The sequence below is a fragment of the Mus caroli genome, chromosome 6 (genome assembly GCF_900094665.2).
Source record: "Mus caroli chromosome 6, CAROLI_EIJ_v1.1, whole genome shotgun sequence".
Lineage (NCBI taxonomy): Eukaryota > Metazoa > Chordata > Mammalia > Rodentia > Muridae > Mus > Mus caroli.
Genome location: NC_034575.1, coordinates 39,780,022 through 39,807,401, shown reverse-complemented (window position 1 = coordinate 39,807,401; position 27,380 = coordinate 39,780,022). Strand labels below are relative to the sequence as shown.

Genomic DNA, 27,380 nt, shown 5'->3' with positions numbered 1-27,380 from the left:
GGTAAGAAGGACACATGCTCCACTATGTTCATAGCAGCCTTATTTATAATAGCCAGAAGCTGGAAAGAACCCAGATGCCCCTCAAAAGAGGAATGGATAAAAAAAAATATGGTACATTTACACAATGGAGTACTACTCAGCTATTAAAAAGAATGAATTTATGAAATTCCTAGGCAAATGGATGGACCTGGAGGACATCATACTGAGTCCTCAATAACCCAATTACAAAAGAACACACATCATATGAACACACTGATAAGTGGATATTAGCTCAGAAACTTAGAATACCCAAGATATAAGATACAATTTGCAAAACACATGAAACTCAAGAAGACTGAAGACCAGAGTGTGGACATTCTGCCCCTTCTTAGAATTGGGAACAAAACATCCATGGAAGGAGTTACAGAGACAAAGTTTGGAGCTGAGACGAAAGGATGCACCGTCTAGAGACTTCCATACCCGGGGATCTATCCCATAATCAGCCTCCAAACGCTGACAGCATTGCATACACTAGCAAGATTTTGCTGAAAGAACCCAGATATAGCTGTCTCTTGTGAGGCTATGCAGGGGCCTAGCAAACACAGAAGTGGATGCTCATAGTCAGCTATTGGGTGGATCCATGGACCCCCAATGGAAGAACTAGAGAAAGTAACCAAGGAGCTAAAGAGGTGTGCAACCCTATAGGTGGCTGAACAATATGAACTAACCAGTACCCCGGAGCTCTTGTCTCTAGCTGCATATGTATCAAAAGATGGCCTAGTCGGCCATCAGTGGAAAGAGAGGCCTGTTGGACTTGCAAATTTTATATGACCCAGCACAGGGGAACGCCAGGGTCAAAAAGTGGGAGTGGGTGAGTAGGGGAGTGGGGTGGGGGGTATGGCAGACTTTTGGTATAGCATTGAAAATGTAAATGAAGAAAATACCTAATTAAAATAAAATTTAAAAAAAGAAATTTAAAATGGTAAACTATTTCAGAAAATTTATGATGATTCCTTCAGTACACATGATCTCAAATATATACACATTTTATAAAAAATTACATTTTTTTCAAATACTAATATCAAATCTTTTTATTTCTTTCAAAGACTTATGTCAGTTGATGATTGAGTACTTAATATTTTTAAAAAGTTTAAGAGCCTAAGTGAAGTTTATTTTAAATGATACATACAAAAAAGTTATACATGCAAGTGTGATATCATGTGTAGCTTCAGTTGAATTACACACATGGCACAATATTTGAGAAGGCCAAACAAATTTCTTCAAATACTCTGACAGCTCAGTTGAAGTTTTACAAAGCATACCTGAATTGCTAAGCCAGGTAACTGTAGCTGTATTTGTCCTCTTGAAGATCATTGCAGCAAAAACTACTGCAACAATGTTGAGCAAAACACAGCCTGCATTTAGGACATTTCAGTCTGTCATATGTGACAGGCTAAAAACTACTTTCCTTAAAAGAACTGAGGAAACAAAGTATTAAATCTCCTGCATCTTTATGTCAGCATTTGCTAGATTGAGAAACACCTGTTTGCAGTTTCAGTGGACTCCTCCAAACAGGTAGTTTTCAAATAAGAAAAAGATAACACTTTCAATATAAAATATTGTAAGAAAAAAACAAAATATACTTTTTGAAAAATGGACAGATTTTTAAGTTTCAGTAGAGAAGAAAAATAAATTATGATCCTAAAGTCTTTCTGCTTTATCTGATGTGTAGAGCAGTGTGCAAGGGGATTTGTGCTGAGAATTATGAAATTGCAATTGTCAGCCATATTGATACATGCCTTATTTCCAGTACTGGTGAGGAAGAAACATGTGGTTCTCTGTAGGTTTGGGGCTCACTTGTTCTATACAGTGATTTACAGTATAGGAAGGATTACATACTGAAACTTTGTCTCAAGAAAAAAAATTCAAAACAAAAATATATATTCGAAAGTCTAACCATGGCACTGATAATTTAACAAATAAAGGGAAGATGCCAGTAGGTCATGGAGCATGCCTTTAATCACAGAACGTAGTGGGCAGAAGCAGGTTGATATCTGAGTTCAAGCTAGTCTTGTCTAGTGAGTAAGTTCCAGGATATCCAGGGTTACAGAGAAACTCTGCGATGTAAAGAGCAAGAGCAGCTAGTTCTCTGTTCTCCAATTATAGCAGAGTTTTGCTCAACAAATAGTTCCTTTGTCATAATTATCTTTTTTTATAAGTAATGATAACATATATATATATATATATATATATATATATATATATATATATATATAGTCCTAATTAATGATAGACTTTTTAGCATGTGCATATATATAAAGTAACTTAATTTGTCTATTTTGACATTGACCTACAGTAAGGAAATGAAAAAAATCTGATTTCTTCTCAAAGATTTTTATTTTATCTACATATGTCATGTCTGCATGTATTTACATACACTATATGCATGCATACAGCCCATGGAGGTCAAGCATGCATAGTGTATCTCCTGTAATTGGAGTTGTGACAATAGGAAGCTACCATGTGACACTTGGTCCTCTGCAAGAATAACAAATTCTTTACTGCTGATATCCCTTACAGCTTAAGAATTAGACTTATTCAAGACATTTTCCCTCGTCTATTGCCTTCCATGGGTTAAGGTATATTGTTCACATATATAGCACATATGAAGAGAAGCCTTTGAAGCTGAAACCTGAATTTTTGTATGAAATTTCAGGGCACACAATCTTTTGTAACTAACATAAATGCACATATAAGAGGAATGCCTTCTAATTGCCACATTTATAATGTAGCTGTGGTGGGTTTAAAGTGGGTTCTCATATTCAATCTGGGTGGGAGCTGCTACAGAGATAAAACTCCTGATACCCTTAGTATTCAAGCATTACAGTTGCTCATACTCAAGTCTAACAAATTTAGTGACATTCTATCTGAATAACTTTCATTCTTAGATTCTACTGGTGTTAAACAATCAAATAATAATAACTGACTTGACACAACAAGAACTATTTGTGTCAATATGAGATATTCAATAATGTAAAAACTTTTTTGAGAAAAAACCTTCCATTATAAACATATTTTTATCATACATACATTATATTCACATATGTAAGTATTAAGCATCAATGTTAAACCATTATAATCATTAGTAATCTTTTTAATTATGATGAAATTTTAAACTATGTTTATAACAGCTGTGTTAGATTTAAGACCAATAATCTCTGTATGAACTGCCAACATATATTTTTTACAAACACATTCGAGCTGGGCAGTGGTGGCACACGCCTTTAAATACCAGCACTTGGGAGGCAGAGGTTGGCAGATTTCTGAGTTCAAGGCCAGCCTGGTCTACAGAGTGAGTTTCATGAAAGCCAAGGCTACACAGAGAAAGCCTGTCTTGAAAAACAAAACATAACAAAACAAAACAAAACAAAACAAAACAAAACAAAACAAAACAAAACAAAACAAAACTAAACTAAACTAAACTAAACTAAACTAAACTAAACAAAACATCAATATTCTTAATGTTATTGAAGTTAGTGTCTATTAATTGAAAAATTATAAACATCCCTATGTAAAAGCTAACCAGACAGACTCACAATGTGGGTAAAATAGGATAAAGAAAATAAAATAACAACTTAATATATTTTCCATGTTTAAATAAAAATACAAATAAACCAATTCCTATCACTACTGAGAGTTAGTAGCAAAACAAAAACAAAAACAAAAAACAAAAAACAAAATTGAAAAATAAACACTTTTCTTGATAAATTTTATTAAATATTAATCTTGATACTTTTATCATCAATAAAATCTAGGTAAAATAAGGTCAGCATACTCAAATGTCTTCTCCAAATTGAGGTAATATTTTACCAGTACTTGTATTTTAGCATCAACAAAATATTAACACACAGTAATAAATTATAATTTAACAGATATTTGCTTAAACAAAGTTTGTAGTACATGATGCAGTATATAAGTTTAGTTAATCAATATGGTTAAACTCCATCAGGAAAAAGGAAAATGCCAGTCAAGACAATTGCAGTTTCATGGGGCATGACCATCATGCTTTGCTTCTAAACATTATTAATTATAGATTACTTTTGATAGGGCTTCTGGTATATTAAATAAAAATGTGGAAAGTGTATTTACTTAACTTCAGCGTAATACAATACTTAATGAAATGCTATCCAAAATTGAATATGAACATTTATAATCAAATTTATTGTTTATCTGAAGTTCAAGTAAACTAAGCATCCCTTATTTTATCTATTAACTAGAATTTTGATCTTCTTAACTTCAGAAGAAATAAAATAGAACTTAGCTTAGGCATGCCTGTATGTGAGATGGGTCTTTGTTCAAACCTCGGTTAGAACTAGACTTTTTCTCTGCTGTGGTTTGTTCTATAGTACACATGATTATTTAAGAGAGATACATCCTATTATTTAAGAATCTTAAATTATCGCCATAAAATTTCACATCTTCATTCCTTTTCTATATGTGAAATTGAGAAAAGGCCCCATGTGTGCACGAAAGGCCAGTAAACTCCAAAGATTTGGGCAGGCAATTATCAGGTTAATAATAATGAAGCAGAGATTAAGAGAGTGTCCCCTAGGCAAAGCAAAGAGCAATCCCCTCAACTCACAACAGGGTACAAATGTCCAGAAATGATTACCTCTCAAACATCTTTGGACATCATGATAGTTTTGTCTTTGGTATTGATAAATATAAAATAATCCCTTTTTGTAGAAGTCTGATTCTACCTTCTAATGCCATAGGATTCCCATCTCCAACAGCTAATAATGGAGATTTTTTGTTGGCTCTGTATTTACAGATAAGGCAATTTCTCCCCCTCCTCTGCTTCTGCAAAGTACAGGAATAATCAGGCCAGCATTCTGTCCTGGGTGTGTACTTCATTACAGAAATCTGCTGAAGTTTCTTTTGTCTGCTCTTTGAGCTGTGTACATTTACTTATAGTATAGATAAACATAAATCATTCAGAATTTTTCTAGAGCACATCAGAGCCACCATGTAGCCATCTCTTACCATGGCAAGGGCAGTCACATATCCACTTATCTAAAGAAGTCTCAAGTTGGCATAATCTATTCTTTTCTCTGAAGGAACTGACTTCTACTCCAAGCTACCTTTCATAGAATAACTGGGCCAATGTCAATGACAGTGCCTCAGTTTAAAATATGTGTCACAATTAAAGAGCAAGCATCATATAAAACTGAAAACTATTTTCATGGTTCACTCTCTTTTTTGTTTAGTTCACAATAAGACATGTAGGCATATAATTAATCCTCAAGTGTCCACTGTTAGTAAATAATGAAAGCCTGTATTCAGGATTCCTTTTCAGTGTTCCTTAGATGTAAGTTTCAATTTGGAGATCCCTCTGAGATCCCTTGGTACCTGGCACTTGGAGATAATTGAATATGTGTCATTATGAAGGGAAACTGCGGACATCTGATGGAGCAAAATAATAAATAAGAACCCATTAAATAAAATGAACAGTTGGTCCAAAGTCATCACAACAAAGGTTACACATTTTTAGAATCATTACCCTTCACAAAATATTTAAGACATTATAATTAATTTAAAATTTTCTTTAGGCAATTCATTTCCTGATGTTGCCAGTGTTGTTCTGTGGTAGAGAACAAGAGTGTAAATAAATAAGAGAATAGAACGCTTTCTTTGGTTTATTTTTCTTAGTCATCCTTATGAAATAAAGTAAATAAATCTCAAGGTGAAAAATATATATTTGATTACACAACTGAAACTTTGAGTTATTTAAGCATTTGGTAAACAACCATCACCATATCTCTAGAAACTTAACAAAATTATTGGTAAAACACTTTTTTTCTGTTTTGTTTTGTTTTGTTTTGTGTGTGTGTGTGTATACATATATGTGTGAACATATAATTAGCAATGACATATAAAATTAGCTTTAAGTTTGTCTATGAAAATGTTTTAAGTATATAAAAACTTGTTTTCTGACTTTGATAAAATGATTTGAATATTTTAAGAACTTGAAAATATTAATGGAATCATGAATATTTTATTTTACTCTGTAAAATATCATTCTGCATTGTGTTAGCAAAAATACAAAATTTTTTTTTTTTTGGTTTGGTTTTTCATTTTATGAGACAGGGTTTCTCTGTGTAGTCCTGGCTGTCCTGGAACTCACTCTGCAGACCAGGCTGGCCTCGAACTCAGAAATCTGCCTGCCTCTGCTTCCCAAGTGTTGGGATCAAAGGAGTGTGCCACCACTGCCTGGCCTAAAACTACAAATTATTAAAAATCATTCATCCTAAACTTTAATGTGGAGAAACTCCTTATTGTTGCTTGTATCTTGTAGTTAATTTGTTACATTTGAGAACTAGACATCATTAAAACAGATTATGAGAGATCTGCAGTACAATTATATTTGGGTGGACAGGAATTACAGGGAGAAGACTTAGTAGTGTCTGGAACACATCAAATGAAGTACATATTTGCTGATTAGAGAATTTAAACCCCAAAGTCACAACTTCCATTTCCCCCATGTTTATAAGCCACTGTATTGCATCTGTTTTCTTTTCCTCCAGCACATAGACTCAGTCTTTGAAGAGTCTGGTCTTCTTATGCTTAAATGGAGATTATTGGATGATGCATCATTGCTTTTAGCAGCTGTATTCAAAAAAGATAAAAATACTTCACAATGTTCCCCTGATCTCAAATGGTTATGCCATACTCTTGGTGAATGAATCTAATGAATCATTAAATGGGAAGCTTAGAATGATATGTAATGGAAAATATATTCTGTAGATAATACACAGATAAGTTGTGAACCTGAAATTTCTGGGAAATAGATGGCTTTGGTGAAATGTTTGCTTCAGTATGCTTGATCAGAAATATGAGAGCATGTTCAATATTTTTTAAAGTGTCTAATTTGTATTTATCATGGCACAAATATCTTGTTACCATCAGTGAGAAACAAATCAAATTTTCATGTGGTATGACTGGAAACAGTAAATCTGTTATTAAAAGAAAGTCAAAAGAAACAAATGTTGATTAGCTCAACCCTTTGGTAGGATCCAGGCCATCCTGAAATACAATGTAAGTCCCTGACACAAAATAAACAAGCAAACAACAAAATATCAAAAGACAAGTATATATATTCAAGAAGCCAATTTATACTGCAACTGGAAATGGGAAGTGAAACATCCATAGTGAAAGGCAGTTATAAAATCACTAATGAGTTCCAGAAACTCCACTTTCCAGTATGCAGCCAAAAGTAAATAAGATGACTATAGTTGACCCTATCTGTATTCCTAAGTTCATTGCATCACTTATTTCTAATAGTTACAATATAAAAATTTACTGATATGTCTGCTAGCAGATGAATGGTGAAAATGAGATACACAGAGACTAGATTACTAGTCGACCATCAAGTTGTAGTAAAAGTGCACTCGTCTTAGAGTTAAGATGACAAAATCATGGTAATCATGAATAGCAGGAAAACTATGCATAAAAAATAATATTGTACATGCAGTAGTTACTTACAGAGAGTGTACAATACAAAAAGCAAGTGGTAACTATAAGGTCATGTGAATAGGATTATTGAGTTGAGATAATAATTTCACTATTCATAACCATTTGAAAATGTCACTTTGCATATTTGAAGTACAGGGTATTTTTTGTTAACTATCTTAGTAGAGAAGGAGACATAACCTAATTACACAGTCTACATTTCATAGTGATAGCAAAACAGATCAACAGTCTTATTTAAACAGATAGTATGCCATTGTGGAACTCTTCTGAGGGTGTTATATTACCTCTTTTATGTCACCCTGTCTAAAATTGTGGTTACCAATGAGCCCTGAGTCTGAGGTACTACCAAATTACAATTACTTGCACGAGATAAATGTCTTAATCTCTTCACTTGAGACATGATTTGCTTAATATTCTTTTGGTTTCCATTTCCAAAGTTCGCTTTAGTTAAAAAGCCAATAATTCATATCCTTTTATGATTGAGCCACGGAGGATTAAGTGACTTTAAACCTATGCAGCTGTAAAAAGGTGACCTTCAAAAGGAATTTACTGTCTTTTTGTTTGTTGATAAGCAATGGGAACATAAATGAACATCTATGTGATATATATAAATATATATCCCATATATTTATAGATATGAAACATCTCAGAAGTTATATTAAACTAAACTTTGAAGTCATAATAAACTAAATTTTGAAAATTCTAAAGATGAAATGAGCCTTTTTAAATCATATTTTCATTGTTTTAATAAAGCTAGATAAACAATTGTTGTATTCCACAGATAGTACCATTAGCCACCTGCCTGATGTAAAATAGTTCAAAATTAATATTTACTCAATAGAGTAATTCTATTGTTTAAAATAAAAGGCAGATGGCAGAGTGATAATCGAACTGTGTAGTACTTGTTTAGCTTACATTGCCCTTAAATTACAATTGTGAGCAAATTCAGCTCAAAGGAATATAACCATGGGGTCCTATAACTATTAAAAGTGACTTTTCCCTCCAAATACCCTTGAAGCATTGAGTTTAAGGAGTGGTAAAAATCTCTCCCTTGGTCCTTTCATCCCAAATGAGATTTTATTGTCTTCATTATGACCATGTCAACTTTTAGTGCTGGCAATATAAAATAAGTGGCCTCATAGCTGTGCATCTTGTATAGGGCAGTTGTTCCAATTTTATATTTTGCAATGTGGGAAAAATAATACACTGAAGTAGAAGTATGCATGGGATGCACAGTTTTTGACTTTACACCCTACCAGCCAAATCACAATGCATTCAGCAAAATGTGATTTTCCTTTCATGAGAAGACTAGATGTCCCATGGGTCAGATGGTAGTCACGGACAGACATACTCTGTGTCTGGTGAACCATTTTGGCTAAAGCTGGTTAAATCATGAAGCAGATAGAAAAAAATAATAATTTTGTGAGTTGGCTGCCAGCAAGGGCTGTCTGAGCTGTCATAAGTTAAATATTAAAATTCATCACTCTTCTAATCTATGGGGCTCTTGATTTTAGCGGCAAAATTTTGATTTACTCATCTACCTGTCTCTGCCCTTTAACAACTCCTGGTGCCTATAGTGTTTCATCAGCATATGCAAAATTGTAAAGGGGTAATAAACTGAAATCCTTCAACTTAGAATACAAAAGATAATACTGACAGGCATGGGACAATGCTGTCCTACATGGACTGACAGCTGTTTAAATTAACTTGACATCAGCAAATGACACCCACTGTGGTAGGCCTGATTCATCACAGTTCTGGTAAGGTACACAGATTCTAGAACATCAGAAGGACCGGACCATGTTCAAGGATAACTACTAACTTGAGGGGATAGTGCTTTAGTCACTTTGAAGAACTTGCAGAAATAATAATAGTTGAATTTTCTAAATAACATACATTCATTAATGGAAATATATTCATGTGTTCTTCCAATAATGCTGCGACTTCAGATACCTGAATCCCTATCTTTATTATTAGAGGTTTGTGTGTATGTGTGTGTGTGTGTGCATCTTTCATAAGGAACTTTAAAGAAAAAGAAATGTGAGAGCATTTGCTAAGTCTTTCCAAGTCCAAATGTTGCCTTAAACTATTAATTTTAAAATTTGAAAACAATTATCCCCTTATGTGTTAACCAGATCCAGAGTCCTACCAGAAATAAACATGGAAATTATGTAAAAATATTTTCTAGTTCAGACAGTTGTTTTAAATGTGTATGAAACAGTTGTAGTGAGATGAATGCCTAAACATCTTAATAAGTAATATGTTCATTGTAAGTTCTTTGAAATTTAAAGGTAAAGTTAGTTATGTTTACAAGAATTGTGTTCCTATAATATACCATTATTGTAATATTAAAATTAGATTCCAGAATGAATGAGAGACCCTGACTTCTAAGGGAAGATAGAAAGTAGATAGAAGAACAAACCCAATGCCAAGCCTTGGTCTTTATAGGGAGTTAAAAATCCCACATTACACAGTTATCATACACAATTGGATATCTCATACATGTGTATATATCTCCCTGACACAGAAAATCAATATGGTACATGAGTCTGGCATAAGTCTCCCAAACCAGGCAGCACTGCAGACAGATGGAAAGGGTATGATACATATGTTTCCTTAGATTGATGACAGGGACATTACATCATTGAATATTTACTGTTGTAAACCTTAGGTCACTTGGCTTTTATTGTGACTCATTGATATTTATAATGGCTTTTCTACTTAATTATTTTAGTGGCTTTCAAATATGGGTTATATCTAGGTTGAGCTTTTCATTTTGCTTTGATAAACTCCAGATCATGGAGATCTCCAGATCATTATTTTCTGTTTAATTTTTTATTGAATGATTTTCAAATATGTTTTTTATTACCCAATACTTTCACGCATGCACACATATAAAATTACTGTGTCTACCTTTACAAAACATGTTAATATAAGGGATGACTAAAGAACCATTTCAAAAGTTCCAGATAACATTGAAGAGAGAATGTAAACTTATGGGAAAGAGAAAACGTTAAAATCAACATTAAATGATAGTCAAGGAATTCAGAGTAGGAAAGTTAGGAAGGTAATATATCAATGGCCAGGGCGATTCCCCACTACCTAAGTGCTTTTCACTATCCATAGAGTAACTATGCTAGCTTCAATTCAGCCAATGTCTGCCCATTCATACTTATGATTTGTCTTACTGTGAACACTTCTATAACACCTACAAATCTCCATTGTGTTTCAGAAGATCTGGGATGCTCATGAAAATTATATATCCTTGTATGTGTATTTTAAATTCAACTAATCTCTGCACCAAGGGGCTGGAAATTGTGATACTTTATATCATCAGAGATTTAGTTGTCCAAAGCATGTTCATTTGAAGAAGAAATCCTTTAGGGAAAATAGCAAGACAAAAATTTCTGCCACATTTTGAATGCTTGGAAGACCTGAAGTGGACTGTATCATAGAAAAATCAACTTCACTAACTTTATTCACATGTATTCTTCAGATAAAGTGGACCATGAAAAGAAGCTGTTCCCAGCAAGGATGCCTTTACCATAAAACCAGAAGTGCTCTAGTTTTAAGTAGTCAGTTATCTGTAGAAGCTTTAGAGTTAGTAACATATTCTTTTGATCTCATTTACATGGGTGTCCTCTTTAGCCTCATGCAGAAATAAATTTGGCCGATGGCTGGTTTTTCTTTGCTTGAACCCCTTCCCTGGTAGACACTGCATTTCCAAGTCTATCAGAGCCTGTTACTGTGGATGATATCTTGAGACTCTTGTGTTCATCACTGATATACTTATGTTGCCTAAAGATACCAGCGTTCTCGGCAGGAAATTACTCTAGCAGTTTTGTTGAGGAGTTATTTTTGTTATTGTCATGCATATATAGCAATGCACATTTTCATATATTTTCCTGCTCTCAGCTACAAACCATACTTACCCTCTCAAGAGCCAACACAGTACTGCGAGTAATATTATGGTCTAAGAAAAGAAAAGAAAAGAAAAGAAAAGAAAAGAAAAGAAAAGGAAAGGAAAGGAAAGGAAAGGAAAGGAAAGGAAAGGAAAGGAAAGGAAAGGAAAGAAAGAAATGAAAGAAAAGAAAACATTGTGGAACACCAGCAGAAAGGTATCACGAGAACACCTCCCCCCCATTCTTCCTATTAATTGCAATGTTACTATCCAGACAGGTTATTCATAAGTGACCTTCAGATGAAATATAGTAAGAGGAAAACTAAAATCCTGACAGAACACTAGTGGATACTTCATGCTTGCATGAAAGTGGACCGCATAGTTCTTTTGTCAAGAAAAACCTGATGCTTACCCCATCTGTTTATATAAGGCAAAACTATTCTGTCTTGCTACCTCCATGAATCCGAACTCACGGTACCAAGGGAAGCACAGTTGGATGATTTACAGGAGGCCAATGGCACTGAGTATGCTGAGTACTTTGGGTTGTGCTCATCTGGAACATTAGGAATACAAAAATTACATTCTGCAAATGAACACTAATCTTCACTGTCTGCCCACACTTTCTCTTCACAATTGTAACCAGTTGGATTTACACACCCAGATTCCCAGTACATACCCTTCTCTTATGAGTGATAGTCCACTCACTAGAATCTGCTTTTTTCTTTGTCAACAAAAGAAACAAAACAAACAAACAAACAAACCCCTAGCTCACATTTAAGTAGCTCCCTTTATTGGTGTTGGTCTATGAGTTCAGGCCACCTACCAATCCTTTCTGCCTCTACTGATACCTTCAGCAATGATGTGAAGTGGAAACATAAGGGTTATTTGGAAAGTTGGTTGGATGGTGTTTTGCTGGGGCAACCAAAGAAACTTTCAGGTGAAGTGGACACAGGTGAAAGGCTAATGCAAATTCATGAAGAAATCTTTTGCTGAAGCAGACAAAGGAGAGAGCTTGTTCTGCAAAAACAAGCACATGAAAGGACATGTGATGAAAGATTCTTTGCTAACTACACTCATGTATTGGTCCACCTTACATTGCATAGTTGAGCTGCATTTGTCAGGACCCATATGGAGAAATACATGAAAAAATTCTGGTGATATACTTGATATACTACAGATTATTGCTGTTTCCAAAGATTGTGGCTGATTAGCAGAATGATGTCAGCTAAAACAGGCATGTGCTGAGGCAAGACACGTGGAAGACTTGTGATGTTTAGAGGATATTAGTAGGACTCCACAGAGTGAGAGAGATGGAAGTTAGCTTGCTGGTATAGCTAACTGTGCAACACATGTGGGTCTCAAGTCATTGCTGTTTTTTGCTTCCCTGAGAGGCAGAGCCAAGAATTTCTCCTGGTGTTCCTTCTGGTCCCTCCTACTGACTCATGCTGAGGCAGAGGCCTGGCTGTTTCTGCTAGATCATGCCTCCACTACTGATTGATATCTGGATTCTACTGAGCTGGACTACTGTTATATCCCTGAAGTTTGTGTATGCCAGTAGATCGAGCTGTCACTGCTAACCTGTGGACTAAACTGCTGGTTTCCAGACAACACATAAGGGAATTGCTCCAAAGAACGGGATTGCAAACTGGTAAAAACACTCTGGAATTCAGTTTGGCAGTTCCTCAGAAAATTGGACATAGTATTACCTGAGGACCTAGCTATACCACTCCTGTGCATAGACCCAAAAGATTCTCCAACATATAACAAGGACACATGTTCCTCTATGTTCATAGCAGCCTTATTTATAATAGCCAGAAGCTGGGAAGAACCCAGATGTCCTTCCACAGAGGAATGGATACAGAAAATGTGGTACATTTACACAATGGAGTACTATGCAGCTATTAAAAATAATGACTTCATGAAATTATTAGGCAAATGGATAGAACTAGAAAATATCATGCTGAGAGAGGTAACCCAATCACAAAAGAACATGCATGGTACTCACTCACTGGTAAGTGGATATTAGCCCCAAAGCTCAGAATACCCAAGATACAATTAACAGACCACTTAAAACTCAAGAAGAAGGAAGACCAAAGTATGGGTGCTACAGTCCTTCTTAGAAAGAGGGACAAAATACCCAATAGAGCAAATGTGGAGACAAAGTATAAAACATAGACTAAATGGAAAGGTCATCCAGAGAATAACCCCCTGGGGATCCATCCCATATACAATCACCAAACACAGACACTATTTTGGTTGCCAAGAAGTGCATGGTGACAGGAGTCTGAGATAGCTGTCTCCCAAGAGGATCTGCCAGAGCCTGACAAATACTGAGGCAGACACTCACAGCCAACCATTCGACTGAGCACGGGGTCCCAATGGAGAGTTAGAGAAAGGACTGAAGGAGCTGAAGGTGATTGTAACCCCATAGGAAGAACAAGAATATAAAAAAAAAAAAAAAAAAAAAAACCAAAAAAAAACAAAAACCAGACATCCCAGAGCACCGATGGACTAAACCACCAATCAAGAAGTACACATTCAGGGACCCATATGTAGCAAAGGATGTATATGTAGCATATGTAGCAAAGGATGGTCTTGCCCAGCACCAATTGGAGAAGAGGCCTTTGGTCTTGTGAACGCAAGGCTCAATGACCCAGTATAGGGGAATTAGAGGATGGGGAGAAAGGATTGGTTGGGTGGGTAGGAAAAAAATTCTCATATAAGCAAGGGGAGGGGGCGTTGAATGGGGAGTTTCCAGTGGGGGAGAAACTGGGAAAGGGAGTAAGAAAATATCCAATAAAAAAAAAAGAAAAAAGAGAACAGGACTTTTCTAAACAAGTCCACTCACCCACCTACCTGGCATCCTTTCTTTTCTACCACCTCTAGAGGGTGATGGGCTAAAAGGGAAGTTGAAGAGTTTAAGAACCATCATTTAAAAATAGATTTGAGGAAAATCAAAGTTACACAGATTATGGAGAACTACTCGCATACACAGCCTTTGCCTCTGAAGCTGTAGATTAAATATCGCAGTTTGAACTAGAGGAAGAATAATATCCATGAAAACAAAAGACAATATAATAGGTATTCTAATTACATATTTATTCACATACTGTGTTTTGAGGCTGAACCCAAGGATGATATACTTTCAACTAACATCAAATAAAAAGCCAAACCAAAACAATAAATTATACCCCCTGTAGTGTTTAAGTTAGAAGAAAATCTGTGAAAGTACTTCATAATTATATTTCCAATAGCAACTGTGCTTCTTGTTTCTGTTCTTGGTATCTCATCCTTTTGCTTGTTTGTTTTGTCCAATTCCAATGTGTTAGGTTTTTTTTTTTTTTCTTAATCTTACTGTATTTTACTTTCTTATTAAAACAGAAAAGAGCTATTCATGCAATTTACAAAGTTAGACATTTCTCTATCTCCTTCCCTGAAATTCCTCTTGTGTTAACATTTCCCACAGGCATAATATGTTTATCAAATGTAATAAATTAACATCAGTTCAGTGTTATTAAAGACTCCATAAAAATATAAAATACTCCTCTAATAATATGCACAGTATTATTTAACTGTCTGATGTCCTATCAAATCCCACATAACTTAATTGTCTATTTGATGATCAGTTAAAAATTAGAACAGTGAATTCTTTACTGTAAAATTGGCCATGTTAGTTATGTGACAGGCAAGTCATCTTCATGTAAAGCTCCAAGCTGGCACAGGGAGAAATCGTGTTCTCCCTGGTGTACTGAACTGTATGAAAACAATTAAAATTCGGCCATAATACATGAATATTTTGGGTAGCTATCAGTGACAAGGCCTAAAATGTGTGCAATATGGATATCACACTTGTTGTCAACAGGCACACTGGCCCTAATTTGTGTGACAAACAAGATTTGCTTGATATCTTCCTTTTCTGACCCAGTCCCTTTGTCCTTATCACATAGCCCTACCTGTAAGTTCATTCTTATCCTGCTTTGCCAAAGCTTAGAACTAGAAGTGACCACTTATGCTGAAACAATGGAATAAAGCTTTCCAGATGTTTTTATATTTAAATAGTATTTCTTTTAAAAAAACTGAAAACATTTTAAAAGCTCTAATTCTTCGTGCATATGCATGTATATGGTTATTATGAGTATCTGCTTGCATGTGCGTGTGACTGCAGGTGTGTATGACTGAAGGAGTGTGCATAATGGTGGTACATGAAACACATACATGTGAAAGTGAGAGAATACAACCTTCAAGAACTACTTCTCTCTTGTGCGTCTGAAAAAAAAATAAAATTCAGTTCATTAGCTTTGCAGGGCAAGGGCTTTTATACTTACACTAAACCTTCTCACTGACCTAGAGGGTGTTTTGTTTGTTTGTTTTTATTAAAAAAGAAGGACTCTCTAGGGGACTGGAGAGATGGCTCAGAATCAAATAATCAGGGCTCAAGTGGACTCCCAGAGACTGAGTCAGCAGCCAGGAGCCTGCATGTGTCTGCACCAGCCCTCTGAATACACGCTGTTGTTATTTCACTTGGAGTTTTTGTTGGACTCCTGAAATTCAGAGTGGGGTGTCTCTGACTATTTTTCCTGCTGTGAGACTTTTTTTCCTCTTACTGGGTCACCTCATCCAGCCATATATATGAGGATATATGCCTAGCCTTAGTGCATACTGTTATGCTGAGTTAGGTTGATATCACTTGGGGCCCTGCCCTTTTCTGAGGGAAGCATAGGAACAGTGGGTCTGAGAGCCAGAAGCAGGAGGAGAGTTGGGGGTGGGGCGTGGAGGCTGTACTCTATGGTCTGGATGCTTGGTGTGAGAGAGAAAAAAAATATTAAAACAACTGACAGGCAACTTAAAAATTAATTGTTAAGAGCAAGTATTGTTCTTGTAGAGGGCAAGGGATTATTTCCCAGCAATCATGTTTGCTGCCTCAGATCAAACTGTAACTCCAGCTCCAGGAAATCTGGCACCTCTGGAGTCCCATAGGCACCTGAACTCACGTGTACATATGTCCACACATACTAATAAACTAGAAGGAAAAAGAAGTCTTAAGAAAAAGAAAGGCTATCCAATCTACTAAGCTTTTATGTACTGTACAGAATTGGTGAAAAAGTAAAAATGTTATACTATTTTTCATCCTCTTTTATAGTCAATATGTGACCTAGATTACTTGTAAGAAACTGGAACTAGCTTCTGGTTTTAGAGTTTGGTCTAAGATTGAGTAGTCTTATCAGGATGTCCTAGGCATGGACAGATGGTGGCAAATTGTGATTGAAGTGCACAAAGAGGCTCATGGTTATATGTCAATGAAGATAATAAGGATGGTCACCAGAGACAGGCATGTTCATTGTACAACAACCCTCTTGAGGCTATCATAAGAAACATTGCTTCTCATCCTACATAAGTGCAAAAAGTGCTTGATAAAGAAAGTACAAAATCCAGCGAGAAGCCCCATTGCTTCTATTCCAAATGGCTTTCCTAAGTGTGTAAAAGTTCATTGAGAGGTTAAAAACTGTGGCTCTGGTTAATATCAATGTATGGATTACTCTATGTGCAAGCTTTCTATAATAAAGTTTACCTGAAGACCTAATAAGAGAAATATTCCAAGCTCTAAATACATAAGGACCTCCTCCTGAGGCCTACCTCTCAAAGATTTCATGTCCTCGAATTAGTGCCTCTCAGAGTATCAAGTCTCTTGTCTCAGGGGAGTTTTGGGGACACTTTTACCACATCTTAGGATGTCAAAACTTTAAGATTTGTAAACCTTGTCATTATGACCAAATGCCTGTTAATATGATGGTTATTACCTTTGTGTATGAGCTCTGTGTAGAATACCCCTCTTAGCATGATGTTGTCCTCTGTCTCAGAACACTTTGGTTAAGAATTTGTGGGGGGCTCTGTGACTTCTTTCTGTTTTAATGCCACAGTGAAATTCAATAAGCCTCCCATATTGCATTTAGCATTTTTTGTGCTTATATTGGCCATGGATAGAATTTACCAGGCCTTCTTTCCAAGAGTCTACTGTATGCTACTTAGAACCTTTAGCATGGTGATTCCATGGGCACTGCATATTCTTAGAAAGGGAAATATGTAAAACTCTAGGGAGAACTTAGGCAAATTGAAAAGTGAGACTTTGGCTCAGATACTAAGATCTTTCCTTTGGAGAGGTCCAGAGGGAAATTCTAATTTTCTAAAGAACAAGTCAGAAAACTGCTTACCTCTAGGTCACTTTAAAGAAAGTGAAGATTTCCCCTGCCAGAATGACTTCAGAACCCACATCTGATTCTGTGACAATCAAATAAATGATGTGAAAACTCCTTGCACTCAGAAATTTGACCGGGTTTTATTTTGTTGTTTTTTCATCTCTGTCTTCACTATGACCAACCTATTCCTTCCTATATTTTAATGAATATGCCCTCAGATCTAAATTGTATTATCAGTTAAAACCTAAAAGAACAACACAAATAAAAACTAACTCACTGTGGTCACTTATTTTTTTCTTGTAATGTTTCAGTGTGAAATGTTTTACATTGTTGCAGATAGCTATTTTTTTTGTTTCTGTTTTTTTTTTAATTTAATCTCTGATATTCAAAGAGAATTGATTGGCTAATAAGACTGAAAGTAGAAACTATTTTCTTTGTTATTTTGTACATGAATGGCATAATCATAGAACTATTCTAATATTTGCTAATTAACCTAAATATCTTAATTTCAAAGCCATATAAACTAGTTCCATTGACTTTTGATGCTTTTTTTATTAGATATTTTCTTTATTTGCATTTCAAATGCTATCCCAAAAGTTCCCTGTACCAACCCCCTGCCCTGTTCCCCTACCCACCCACTCCCACTTCTTGGTCCTGGCGTTCCCCTGTACTGGGACATATAGAGTTTGCAAGACCACGGGGCCTCTCTTCCCAATGATGGCCGACTAGGCCATCTTCTGCGATATATGCAGCTAGAGACATGAGCTCTGGAGGTACTGGTTAGTTCATATTGTTGTTCCACCTATAGGGTTGCAGAACCCTTCAGCTCCTTGGGTACTTTCTCTAGCTCCTCCACTGGGGGCCCTGTGTTCTATCTAATAGATGACTGTGAGCATCCACTTCTGTATTTGCCAGGCACTGGCTTAGCCTCACATGAGACTGCTATATCAGGGTCCCTTCAGTGAAATCTTGCTGGCATATGCAATAGTGTTTGAGTTTGGTGGCTGATTATGGGATGGATCCCCGGGTGGGGTAGTCTCTGGATGGTCCATCCTTTTGTCTTAGCTCCAAACTTTGTCTCTGTAACTCCTTCTATGGGTATTTTGCTCCCTGTTCTAAGGAGAAATAAAGTATTCTGCTTAAAGAATAGTTCAGAACTAGTTCTTTTTTTTAAGTTAATATTTTTTTTTATTATATCTTTTCCTCAATTACATTTCCAATGCTATCCCAAAAGTCCCCCATACCTTCCCCCCTACTTCCCTACCCACCCATTCCCATTTTTTTGGCCCTGGAGTTCCCCTGTACTGGGACATATAAAGTTTGCATGTCCAATGGGCCTCTCTTTCCAGTGATGGCCGACTAGGCCATCTTTTGATACATATGCAGCTAGAGAACTAGTTCTAATCACACTGGTAGGAAAATTCACATTAGAAGCTCTTCAGGAAAATAAACAATTTAGAAAAATTCCTATTTTATGGTCACTTTCCTCTTACTATGCACCCAGGTTGTTTCAATGGGTTATTAAGGGTCATCTCTTGGGAATACACACTTAGTCCTTCCCAATGACAGTATGTTCCTCTCACTGGGACTGTCATTGGGAAGGGTTAGATGTGCTGCCTCAGTGTGTGTTTTTAATAGAACACTATAATTAAAGAACGAAACTGGAGATGTGATTGCTCCCGCTTGCACATGTTCCTGCAACTGTAACTGTGGAACTGAAATGAAGCTGGAAGGATACCCTTGAAGATCCAGTTGTCTGCTTATGGATGACAAGAGCTGCTCCATCTCAGGTGTTTGATGACAGAGAGAAAACAGACCCTGAAGTAATCAATTACAAGGGAGGAAATTGACATTTCTATCAGATTAACAAATTTACTTTTTATTCTTCCTTTATCGAGAAGTTAGAGGTCTCATTTTAAGAGTCTGTTTATCAGGAATGAACAGAATCTTGTTGAAGTAAAAAAAAAATATAAGTCCATGTAGTCAGAATTCTGGAATTTCAGGTTCTTTAAAAACAGAGAAGTATTATATGTTTTCATTTTAATAATAGGTGTGGCGATACGGGGCTACTTTGCAGCAGCTGACTATGATTTGCCTCATGCTTTAGCAGAGGCACAGTTTTACCAGCTGCAAATAATTTCTGCAAGTATATGACATTTGGATTTTGTGATTTCTTGGATTTTTACAGAGTTTATATAAATGCTAGAACCCTGATATATGAGGTGGGTGGTTGTTGGTCATTCAGAGGAGCACTTGTAGTTTACTAGTAGTCATGCTCAAGGGAGAAATAGGAGGAGAGAAATTAGATTCAAGTACTTCCATCTCTCTACCCTCTATTCTTTCTTCTCTATCTAGTTACAGGTGATGAAAATGGGAAAATAAAGTATGGAGGAAAATGAGTAGCCAAGAACAGCAGCAAGCAAAGATGAAACAAGAACGTAATTAGATTCAAGCATCTCTCTCTCTCTCTCTCACTCTCACTCTCCCTCCCTCCCTCTCTTCCTCCCTCTCTCCCTCCCTCCCTCTTCCCTTCCTCCCTCTCTCATGTCTTTCTCTGTATATTCTTTCTCTCCTATTTAGTGAGCAAAACAAAACAGGAGAGATGGCAAAAGAATACAAAGTGACAAAACAAGCTACAAATATGGAGCTTGAGTGTTATGGATAAAAATGGGAAATTTGACTAAAAATGCTATACAGAAAATGGCAATAAATAAATAAATAAATAAATAAATAAATAAATGGATACTTTTTTCAAGAGATCATCAAAATTATTTTTTAAGGTAGCTTTACTTGGGATATACCTTGTTTTGATTCCAGTGGAGATTTTCTGTTTTTTTTTTTTTTCTGTTTGTTTTGTTTTCTTCTTCCTGTATTTAGTTTCACAAAATTTGACAGACGGGGTCTTGTTATTTTGTTGTTCACCAATGTGCGATATACCACATGTAAACTTTTAGCAAATGTTAAAATAAATCTAATTTGTGTCTACTTGGCAGTCTTAATAAACATCCGAAAGAGTAACGATTAGGATCTGAATCCTAAATATATACATTTATGCTCAGTCTGGTCTCTGAGATTATAAGATGTATAATGAGTTCCACATTTTACAAAGTGAGTTTTTGAATAAGTTTTGTTAAAAGATATTGACACAGAATTTTATTCACTATCTTTCTAACATATATTAAATCATTGAAATCTCTCTGAGTGTATTATAATCAGTGGAATTAGTACTTTAACCAACATGAAATTTGGTTTCATTGTTAAGAAATAGTTGTGCCTTAATTTATGTAAAACATTATAGCTTATTTCAGTGACTTTCTGCATTAGATACCATACTATTTGGACAATATTGCTTATATATGATTCAATTTTTCATTAGAAACTTGTACTGACTATAAAATAATGTAAAGTTTACTTTGGTTTGAAAATCAATAAAACAGTAAAGATAAAATTAATTTGGTTAAATATTTGGTTAATAGATTTATCAACACCTTAGTGTTTCTTAATATAAAAACTAAAAATAACATTTTGGTAAATATGTAAAACCATAATGTCTTCTGCAATGCATTTCAAAATCATTTTATTGACAACATTATGGGAAAATAATAAATTCCTTTTTTGTATGCTAATATATATTTTTTAGCGTGAGGTCACGGTCTGTTTTTCCATATAAGATGTCATATGCAGTGTTCATTTGAACTTAGAATACTCCGTCAGCTATCATGTGCATGTTGTGGTTCAGCACAAAAGAACCCATTAAGAAAGATTAGCTTAGTTGTCAATTTGTTGTGTAAAATGGAGAATGTTGGAGTTCAATTATTGTAGAAAATAGCCTGTCTGATCATGGAAACAAATTAGCTTGATTTTATTCATGCCTCATTGGGAAGAAGACAGTATTTTCCAGAGCATGTGATGAGTACCCATTTATTAATGTTAATTGCAACTGGAGAAAAAACGAGAAATAGGGATTTCCAGAACATCCCCCCCCAAAAAAAAATTAAAGAAAATTAAAAAGTAAACTTTCCTCAGCTTACATTATCCAGGCAATAGAATAGAGGAAATATTTCTCTTTATATTCTTCAGTATTGACTGTAGAAGATTCTCACAGCAAATAAAGAAGAAAGAAAGAAAGAAAGAAAGAAAGAAAGAAGGAAGAAAGAAAGAAAGAAAGAAAGAAAGAAAGAAAGAAAGAAAGAAAGAAAGAAAGAAAGAAGGATGGAAGATTATGGCATTTTCCTGCCATCTTTTTGTATTGTCTGAAATTTAAGACATGCTTTGTGTGCATTATTTAGGCATAATTTAGAAAATTATAAAATTTACCAATAATTTTTGTAGTCAACAGGTAAATTTAAATGCAGTATATTTTCAAGGAGAAAATGTCCAGATAAAATGAAAATATTATTACTAGCAAATATCAGCATTCATATGAATAATCTGGTTATAGCCCCAAGGATGGAAGGTGGAGGCAAGAAAAACAGAAGTTTGTGTGGGGCCATTATTTTTTAATTTAATGTGGCTAAAACTGAAAGGATCTTGATAATCCAAGTGATTATCCTTTTTTGTGACTTTGTGAAGGAGAAAGCCTTGGCATTTTCCTTAATGATGAATCGAAAAAAGAAAGTATTATACTATGGAGATTGTGTTTTGAGTGGTTTTGAGTTAGATGGATGAATAAGGTACTTGTTGAACAAAGCTCATGGGACACTGGATTCAGCATCCTTTTCTGATCTCTGAGCAATCGCTGGTGTGGGATGGGTTATAACCATGAGCAACAGCACCCTCACTAGTCTTGTACATAAGCCAGGTAGAGCCCTTGGAAAGGGCAGAGAAGCATGCAGGGAAGAAGATGTTACTGCATAGTTGAATGCAGTGAAGTGGGTGGTTTATGAATAACATTTTTTTCCCTGAAAATAATTGTAAATTCTGCCTCACAGGAAACATCTAAAAATATGGAATACACAGTCCGGATTTGGAGCATTACTACTCCCCTGACGTGGGTTACATAGTGAATTCATTGATCATAGTGAATTCTCACAACTTCGAGTATTCAAACATGATCATATGCACATTATCTCATACCATGGGTTTTTAGTAATATTTATTTTCTCTCTGTGTGGGTACTATGTATTTGGGGTTTCATGTTAATGTAGAGCCACATCTGAATGTATGAAGACACAGGTGTGTATGGATACATACATACATACATACAGATAGATAGATAGATAGATAGATAGATAGATAGATAGATAGATAGATAGATAGATATCAAGGACCAAATTCAGATTTCATACCTTAATTATTGTCCATAGTGGTTCTTAAGGCTTTTACTTGCCTGAAGCTCACATGTAGGCTGACTAGACAATAAGCCTCAGGGTCCATCCTTCTCCACTGGCCCCCAACACCTGCACTTACCACTCCATGGGTGTGGAGGGTTAAATTGAGTACTTGCCCCTTTAAGACAAGGACTTTATCAACTTTCTCCCAGTGATTAAAAAAAATAAATTCAGCTTTTCACCAGTCATTATTTGGTTTTAGAAAACACTTATTTACTCATTTTGAATTTAGCTGTATGTGTGTTTATGAGCTTGAAGGAGTTTATGTCAACTACATGCATGTAGAAGCTCACACATGACAGAAAAGGTTGTTCCCTTGAACTGGGCTTAATGGCAGTAGTAAACCACTGTGTGCAAGCTGTGAACTAAACCATTGTCCTCTGGGAAAGCAATAAGGACTCTCAGCCAGCCACTGAGCCATCCCTCCAGGCCCCTAGTCACTGTCTTTAATTTTCACTTGTGCATATTTTGCTTCTTATTTTATTAAAATGCTCAGTATGATGATGGTATTGTCTCTACATAACCCATCTGAAGCCTAAACAGAGCCAATTAGTTCCAGAGAAGCAATTTTGCATAAAATGCCCAAATGAGACCTAGAATTATCTGTTCAATGTCTGTCCTCTTTTATGTTTTACGGCTACCAAGAAAATAAACAAGTAAATTTTCTCTATTTCACAAAAAAAAGCAAAATGCTATGAATCAGGGAGTTACATAGAGAAAATAGAGCTTTTAGTAGGCATTATAGTTGTTAATAATTATAGTTCACTAGACAAATCATAAACAACAAATATAGGTGGTAATTGGTCTCTTTAAAAATGAAATTAAAAGATTAAAAGTTATGGCTAAAGTTAAATTGTGAAGCAAATGCAAATAAATTTTCAGACTATAGTTTTCTTTTTCTTTGTTTTGTTTTTGTTTTTTTGTTTTTCTTTGACTCAAAGAACTAATAGATGCCAAACGTTATTGGTTAATTTAGAGACTGTTTATTATTTCAAACACACACCTGTGTCTTAAATTATAAGCACACTTTTTGTTTTGTGATTTTCAGAGAGCCCATTTTTGTCTGTGCCATTTCACTCTGCCTCCTTTGCTTCTAGAATTATTACACTCTCCAGCATTTCTAAGTCATGAGAAAGTGTGACTGCAATAGAAAATTAAATATAGCAATTAATTCAAGTCTACTCATAATTGATAGGATAAAGCAACACTCTTGGATTGAAACAACACTAGTTAAAATACATGTATGTAAACAAATATAAATAAATAAATAAAAGTTAAATGTGCATTGCATTGAACCTTAACATTAAGACAAAATGTTTTCAAAGTTAATAACTTTTTGGAACTGTTAAAATTTATTCTCACTTGTGACCATGACTCTCTAATATTAAGTATCATATAACACATGCACTTTGCCATACATTACTGGCACACAATTCAGAAATTTTCTCAAGGATGTTTAGATTAAAAATTAATGGCACCCTAACCTGTTTCCATATATCCCATGTCTGAAAATGACCAGTGGTTTTTATTTAAAGTACACTGCTAGGTTGTTGCTACCAGCTTCTACCAGAACAAGTTGAGACAAGCAGGGTCACATAAAAATTATACTCCGTATGTTATAAACTATCCCTATAGACACCTATAGAGAAGATGTAAACCAGTGTGTATTATTCACTGGGGTAACTCTTTGTGTGTAAAACAATTACTCATTTTTCCTTTCCCCTCTTTGGTTGATATGCTATTTAGAAAATGAAATGATTTATTCTATCTGTATGGTTTAGTTCTGTTTAGATTTTTCATATATTTAAAAGGAAAAGGTTTGAATTATAAGAAGCAATAAACAGAATCAATTATTTGATTACTTTTCTCAACTAAAAGTTAATTTTATATCAGTTCTACTTTAGTTAACTTGTCACGTGGAACAGAGTTGGTCTCCTATTCATGGATTATATTAAAAATGAAACACTACTTCTTGCAATATGATTGTGAAACTATTCAATTACTTCTTTTTTTTTAACTATTGTATTTCTATATCAGCAACACAATTTCTTTGAACTTACCTCAGTCTTCTAAGTTACACTGCCTTCTATAAACTAGAAGTCTGACTTAGCAACAGCATAAATTCCAGACAGCCATGAATTCATGAATCTGTTTTGCACTAGTTTAGTCTCATCAGGATCAGTATACTCTAAGAAGCATAACCAAAAGTAAGAACGCTGATTTTCTAGCCCTTTTTGAGGAATGTACTGCTGTTTCAGTCACACATTCTACCTTCATACTTTAACTGCATTAAATTACATTAAATTTATGTTTGAGACTGAAAAATTTAAGTATAGCTATTCAAGACATGTGGGATATAATTGAGAATATGCTAATTTTTGCTTTCCTTTTTCCTTTATACTTGATCCCAAAATATTTTTCAAAGCTTTACATCTTATCTTCTGATGTGATAATTTAATTTTGCCTGATCTGGCCTCAGTGAGAGAAGGCACACCTAACTCTCAAGAGACTTGAGGCTCCAGGGAGTGGGGAGGCCTGGGAGAGGGTGAGAGGGTGGATGAGGGTGGTACATCCTCTTGGAAACATGGGGGAGGAGAAATTGGATGAGAAATTGTGGGAGGGCAGACCTTTAGGGGGATAAGGACTAGACTATAAAAAATAAAAGTAATAAAATAATAATTCTGTGTATATAAGTGTGGTTATGTGTGTATGTAGGCATATGAGTGTATTCTGCAAGGCAGGAAGAGTGTGTCAGGTTCCCTGAAGCTGGAGTTACAGGCAGGTGTGGGCTACTGGAGAAAAAAACCAAACTCAGGTCCCCCAGAAGAAAAACATTATCTGCTTTGGACTGCTGAGCCTGTTTTGTTTTGTTTTGTTTTGTTTTTTTCTTTGTTTGGTTTTCTCCTTTAGGTTTTCATTAGGGTATATATTAAATTTGCATAATGGTAGTCTCATCATGACATTTTTGTATGTTTATATAATATAATTTAACTGTATTTATGCCATAACATTTCCATGTCCTACCCCTCCCACAGATCCACTTTCTAACCAGTTCTACTTTTCTGCTCATGTTCTGCCTCTCCTCTTCCTCCTGCCCTCCCCTCCTCTCCCATTAAGTTGTTTACAAGAGCATAGGTAAGGTTACTTATCCAATGCATTTCTCTGTTATAGCTTTTATTCTTTTCTAATCTTATTTACTCACTTTGCATCCCAATCAGAGCTCCCATCCCTTTCTCCCAGTCCCATCCTCATAATTCTCTCTGCCATTATCTCCTACCCTTCTCCTCAGAGAAGAGATACCCTGCCATGGGTACCCTGCCAGGTAATTCCTGTCACATTAAAAGGCAGCAGGATTAAGTGCATCCTGTCCAACTTAGAGCATACAAGGCAGCTCAGCTAGAGGAAAGAGATCCAAAAGCAGGCAACGGAGTCAAAGACAGTCCATGCTCAAATTGTTAGGGAACCCACCAGAAGACCAAGCTGTACATCTGCAACGTATGTGTAGGGGGCCTATATCCATCTCAGGCATGCTCTTTGGTCGTTTAGTCTCTGTGACGCCATGGACCTGGGTTATTTTACTTTGTAAATCTTCTTGTGATGTCTTTGACTCACAGCTCTGGAACAGGGGAGGCTCCTGGGAGGCTATGGGAATGATCCCAGTGATACTCCTAGAAGCAGGAAATGTGGAGCCTGAATTGGCCACCTTTTGTAGCCAGCATGGACTTCCAGTAGAGGGAGGAGGACACCAACCTGCCCATAAAAACTTCAACACCAAAATTGCCCAGACTACAAGATGTGCAGAAATAAAGAGGTAATAGAGATTAAAGGAATGGCCAACTAATGACTGCCTTAACTTGAGACTAATCCAATTGAAAAGAGCCAGCACTTGACACTGTTAATGATACTCTGCTATGACTCAACTTGAAAGTCATCTAGTGGTAAAGAGCCAACTTCTGACACTATTAATGATATTCTGCTATGCTTAAAGAAGGGCCCTCTCTCCTGAGGGGCTTCATCTAGCAGCAGATGGAAATGGATGCATAGGTCTGCAGAGCCATGTTTTCTTTTCTTTTCTTTTCTTTTTTTTTTAATTACATTATTTATTTGCATTCCAAATGTTGCCCTCTTCCTGGTAACCTCTCCCACAGTTCTTCAACCCATCCCTTTGCCTCTGAGAGGGCACTCCACCCCACCCACCCATACCTCACCTACCTCAGCATAACCATTCCTGGGGCGTCAAGTCTCTACAGGATTAGTCACATCCAGACAAGGCAGTCCTATACCATATATGTGCCAGAGGCCATTTATGCTATTTGGTTGGTGGTTTAGTCTCTGGGAGCTCCTTCAGAGCCATTTTTATGTCTCTCCTGACACATTATTTTTAAAGATGTATTTATTATATGTAGGGACACTGTAGCTGTCTTCAGACACCCCAAAAGAGGGTAT

General features: G+C 35.7%; 1 protein-coding gene across 1 annotated transcript in view; it reads right to left on the bottom strand.

The window, feature by feature from the left end:
* Positions 1-27,380, bottom strand: part of LOC115031321 (contactin-associated protein-like 2) — a gene marked incomplete at its 5' end in the record, with an annotated part of 910,508 nt that overhangs the window by 719,562 nt on the left and 163,566 nt on the right. The gene's annotated exons all lie outside the window — the stretch shown is intronic.